This window comes from Zophobas morio, unplaced genomic scaffold, assembly GCF_036711695.1.
Source record: "Zophobas morio isolate AGI-343-1 ecotype UQ-CSIRO unplaced genomic scaffold, CSIRO_AGI_Zmor_V1 ptg000004l, whole genome shotgun sequence".
In the NCBI taxonomy this organism is placed as follows: domain Eukaryota; kingdom Metazoa; phylum Arthropoda; class Insecta; order Coleoptera; family Tenebrionidae; genus Zophobas; species Zophobas morio.
Window position 1 is genome coordinate 667,208 of NW_026972109.1, and position 6,000 is coordinate 673,207.

Sequence of the window (6,000 nt, forward strand, 5' to 3'; positions counted from 1 at the left end):
TTTGCAATTAGGCTCCGCCCCTACGTCCGCCAACGAATGAAAACTTCATTACTATTTAGATCAGGGCAGATATGGGTGGGGCTTAATCTTTGGCTTTAATTTTTTTCTTAATGTACGTAGTCGTCTTTCTCGTAGAGGAATAGGGATTTTGCAGTTGGCTCACGACGAATTAAAAAATTGAGATAGGGTGGGTGGGGTTTAATCTGTTTTTTTTAATACAGAATTTTCTTTCAATAACAGGATAATAGTTATAGATAGATACATGTTTTCAGTTTCTTGTTGGAAGAAAAGACTTCGTGTACCAAAAACCAAAATACAAGCCCCGCCCACCCGCCCCTTCTCAATTGTGATTAATTTTTTATTCATCGTGAGCTTTCTCCACAAGAAATTGCCATATGAAATATATTTTGGTAGAATTTTCTAGAGAAATTTTGATTTTACAATTAAACTCCGCCTCTCGGTCTGATTAGGAATGAAAAACTTATCACAATTGATAATTATAATTGGTAGTATTTTGTACTTTTTTGTATATTTCGAAGGACGATTTTGGAAGAACCATTGGAGATATCGAAGAAATGAAAGTGAATGTGACTTTTGCGGCCCGAAATCTACAAGAAAATGTATTAAGTGAAATTTCGAAAATTTTGTTGAAAATTGGTCCAATAATAATTGGTGGTATTTTGTACATTTTTGTATATTTCGAAGGACGATTTTGGAAGAACCATTGGAGATATCGAAGAAGTGAAAGCGGATATGACTTCTGCGGCTTGAAATCTACAAGAAAATGTATTCAGTGAAATTTCGAAAATTTTGTTGAAAATTGGTCGAATAATTGGTGGTATTTTGTACATTTTTGTAAATTTGGAAGGACGATTTTGGAAGAACCATTGGAGATATCGAAGAAATGAAAGCGGATATGACTTTTGCGGCCCGAAATCTACAAAAAAATGTATTAAGGGAAATTTCGAAAATTTTGTTGAAAATTGGTCGAATAATTGGTGGTATTTTGTACATTTTTGTATATTTCGAAGGACGATTATGGAAGCACCATTGGAGATATCGAAGAAATGAAAGTGGATATGACTTTTGCGGCCCGAAATCTACAAGAAAATGTATTAAGTGAAATTTCGAAAATTTTGTCGAAAATTAATCCAATAATAATTGGTGATATTTTGTACATTTTTGTATATTTCGAAGGGCTATTATGGAAGCACCATTGGAGATATCGAATAAATGACAGCGGATATGACTTTTGCGGCCCGAAATCTACAAGAAAATGTATTAAGTGAAATTTCGAAAATTTTGTTGAAAATTGATCCAATAATTGGTGGTATTTTGTACATTTTTGGATGTTTCGAATGACGATTTTGGAAGAACCATTGGAGATATAGAAGAAATGAAAGCGGACATGACTTCTGCGGCCTGAAATCTACAAGAAAATGTATTAAGTGAAATTTCGAAAATTTTGTTGAAAATTGGTCCAATAACACTAGGCAACAAATAAAAAAAAAATAAAATTCACAGAATGCACAGTATGTAGTTAAAATTTCTTACTTCAAACTCAATTGAGGATTATACTTGAAAGAATCGTATCACATCAGGTTTCAAAATGAAAAGCGTTTATTGAATTTTTTGAAATCATACAAAATTAATAAAACAAAACTTTATTTTTCATTGAAAAAGGTCTTTTTTTTTGAAAGATTGACATTCCTATTGTAGCCAGATCTCGCAGTATCCCTCTGAAGACACCAACAGAAGTCTGCAAGCATGGGTGGATACATAAAAGCGATATTTTTACGATTAAATGCAATCAAGTGTCCCAAAAAGTAAGAAAAACAAAACACCCGTTATCTATATTTTGTGATGTGATATGAGGATAAAACATTTTTTTCTTTAGTATATGGAGTATAGCTACCCAACCTACACAGAAAAAAGTCGTGTAAATTTACAATTATTTTACTGTTGCTTTTTATGTATTTTTTTACTTAAATTTAGTAAATTTACGTAAGTTAGCAGCATTGTGCATAAAATAAGTAAACTTGTGTCACTATTTGTATTTTCACAAGTCAAATTGAAAAAACACAATACAGAATCGCAATTGTAAATGTATATTCACTTTATAAATGAATTATACTTTATAATACCGTAAATATACTAACATTTTTTACAATTACTTCCAACTTTGTAAAATAATCCAGTCTACCGGTCAAATCACATGCATACTGTGAATTGTTGATGCTCACGCAATCATTACTATAACGCTTGCAGGTTATAACAAGTTGGAGTGCATTAGTTGTGGTAATATATTTTGTACAAAATAGTGTATTTTGTTGTTAAAGGTAAGTACTTTACTATTCTGGTTTACTATTTTCCTCCAGTTACAAAAGTATACTTTCCAGGCGGATAATTACTTACTATAATTTGCCCATGTCATCTTTAATTGTTATGTTAATGCAATTTTTATCACAGGGTGATGATATGAATAATTTAAATGAAATTATCAAGGTGGCTGCGCCATGTGCAATTGAAATAGGCAAGTATTTAAAACGTCTTTGTACCTATAACATTTTAATGTATTTTTGTATTTTTCTAGAGAGCGATCCACAAACAATTTATCACGTAGTTTTAGAACGACAAGTAGTGATTCCAAGTGTTGTCACTTTAAAAGATGCAGTATCTTGGCCGTTTGGATTATATTTTATAATGAATTTAGAATATCCAGACGAAGTATCAGCAGTTTTGGAAATGATGCAAAGATTTTTTTTGAAAATACATCCAGATCAAGGATCCAAATCAAAAAGAATAACACCAACAAAACGCAAAGTAATTGGCCTTATGAACAAATTTAATTAATGTAAAGTATATACAACATCAATGACTTTGTTTTGTGTTTATGATTTTATTACATGTTTATTATGTTTTTCACCATAAAATAAAAGGTTCACTTTGTCCGACATGGTTTCTTTGATTAAAACTAGTACTAAAAATAACAATAATTTGTGTAAATTTACATATCAATTCACGGAAATTTACATACCAATTCACGGAAATTTACATACCCATTCACGGAAATTTACATATTTTATTGTAAATTTACAATCGTCAAAATTACATTTTACTTGTAATTTTACATGTTCTTTTGTAATTTCGATTTACATTCAAAAAGTAAATATCACATTCAAACTTAAAAATACATTTCGTTGGAATATTACCCTTATTATCTCGGGTTACAAATTACCTGTGATTTTCACAGTAAATTTACAAGTAAACTTTTTTCTGTGTATCACATCAGGTTTCAAAATGAAAAGTGCTTATTGAATTTTTTGAAATCATACAAAATTAATAAAACAATACTTCATTTTTCATTGAAAAAGGTCTTTTTTTCGAACGATTGGCATTCCTATTGTAGCCAGATCTCGCAGTATCCCTCTGAAGACACCAACAGAAGTCTGCAAGCATGGGTGGATACATAAAAGCGATATTTTTACGATTAAATGCAATCAAGTGTCCCATTAAGTAAGAAAAACAAAACACCCGTTATCTGTGTTTTGTGATGTGATATGATTATAAAACATTTTTTTCTTTAGTATATGGAGTATACCCAACCTCAAACACTATCTGAACTTTCTGTGAATTTTTTAGTGTTGCATAGTGTAATTGGTGGTATTTTGTACATTTTTGTATATTTCGAAGGACGATTTTGGAAGAACCATTGAAGATATCGAAGAAATGAAAGCGGATATGACTTCTGCGGCCCGAAATCTACAAGAAAATGTATTAAGGGAAATTTCGAAAATTTTGTTGAAAATTGGTCCAATAACATGTTTTTAATAGGATTTTGCTGTTAAGCCCCGCCCCCTTGGCTCACGACAAATAAAAAAAGATCATCCCAATTGAGATAGCGCGGGTGGGTGGGGTTTAATTTTTGTTTTTTTTTTTTAATATAGAATTTTATTTCAATAACAGGATAGTTAACATGTTTTCAGTTTTTTGTTGGGAAAAAAGACTTCGTATATTAAGAAAATGTGGGCAAAATATAAGCCCCGCCCACCCATCCCTTCTCAATTGTGAATAATTTTTTATTCATCGTGAGCTCGTTTCTGTACAAGAAATTACCATACGAAATATGTTTTTAAAATGGTAGAATTTTGTAGAGAAATTTTGATGTTACAGTTAAACTCCGCTGATCACAGTTGATAATCTGTGGCTTTATTTTTTCCTTTATATTGGTACATACTATACTTTGAACAACACGATACTCAAAAACATCTTTTTAATTTCTCGTAGAGAAATAAGGATTTTGCAGTTAAACTCCGCCCGTTTGGCTCACGACGAATAAAAAAATCATTACAATTGTGATAGGGTGGGTGGGCGGGGCTTCATTTTGCCCACTTTTGTTAACAAGTGCAGACTTATTACGACAACAAGAAACTTACATGTCCAAAATGGTAAATTTTTGTGGGAAACAACTTAAATCCTCCACTTTTCGTCTACAACCCCTTTAAATACGGCATAAGTTGAAAATCAAAGTTACTACATTTTTTTGTGAGTGAATAAAACTTGGGGCTATTTTCTTCGAGGAGTCGGTTACAGGTGCCAAATAGCAACACATTCTGCGGGAATTTATTGACCAGCTTGATTCTGCAGAATTCCAGAATGGATATTTTCAGCATGACGGCGCAACAGCTCAAACAAATTTGAACTTTCTATGGGAATTTTATGACGCGCGTTCTTTTATCTCCCACATAGACCATCCATCCACCTCGATTACCTGATTTGATACCTACAGATTATTTCTTGTTCCCGACTTTAAAAAACACTGTTTTTAAACAACCAGTGGATAAGATTGAAGACCTAAATACGAACCAAAGTATGTACTGAAGAAGAAGAAGAATTGTTGTAAATTCAATTAAATATGTAACTTATAATAAATAAATTGTTTTAAGACCAACGAGAAGAAAGCTAGGTTCGGCTACAGACAACCCATATTCAGATTACGTTGTAAAGTTGCGAATTCATCACGATAATGCATAGTTTTAAGTACAAAGTGAATTACGTGCTATTGCATATATTTAACATTAGAATTTATGCGTATATAATTGCCTCTACAAGAGCGATACTTCGCTATAAAAAATAAACTTGATCAAGTGAATAATTCCACCCCAGTCAACTAGGAGTGACCACACATTCGTGTTCTTGATGTTCTGATCAGTCAAGTTGTCCAGCATTCGAACTTGTAGATTTGTATGTGGTTTAGAAACTGATTGCTTTTTTCAGGGAAAAGACCTGAAATTTATTGGACTTCAGTGTACACGTAAAGTCTCAAATTCGTGTTGTACAAACTACATCTAAGGCGAGACTGGACGTGAGCTACGAAACCTTTTTCTATTTTCTTGTTGCGGACGTTACAAATATACAGGGTGCACTTTTATAATTTTTGTATTATTAATTAATAAAGCCGTCCGACTGTGGTGAATTAGATAGTCTTGTCTAGAATAAATTGTAATTATTAATTTAAAAATTATGTAAAGTAGAGGCCGTTGTTCGTTGCACCATCCACAACCAATAACCGACCACAACAGGTATTGGCATTTGATTCAGACGGATATAAGAGGAATGTTGATAATAATTTAATATAATATTCTCGGTTCACGTTATTTATGTAGCATTCACATAGAGAAACAAACATTATTTATCGTCTTGACATTAATCACTTGTCACAACCTAAAATTTATTGTCTTCAAGAATGTTCCACTGGACGCATGTTGTTCTGTATACGAGAACGCGACGTTAACACCTTTTTATTAGTGCGGTTATAAACATGATTTTATTTACGGCATTGTTTTATTCATTTTGAAATCGCGCTTTCCGCGGAGGTGAACGTCACCCCATCTTGATAAGTGTGGCTATCAACGGGAATAAGATAACTAAAAAAAAAATAATCGCGTTATATTTGTGTCGAATTTTTTTGATTTTTTACTTTTCTCACAAAATCAATCA

General features: G+C 32.1%; 1 long non-coding RNA gene across 1 annotated transcript; it reads left to right on the forward strand.

Annotated features, from left to right (window-relative positions):
* The first annotated feature begins 1,946 nt into the window (after positions 1–1,946).
* On the forward strand, positions 1,947–2,951 carry LOC135133916 (uncharacterized). Its single transcript, XR_010281218.1, has 2 exons — positions 1,947–2,339; positions 2,400–2,951. It is a non-coding gene; the product is annotated as an uncharacterized LOC135133916 (long non-coding RNA).
* Positions 2,952–6,000: the final 3,049 nt, after the last annotated feature.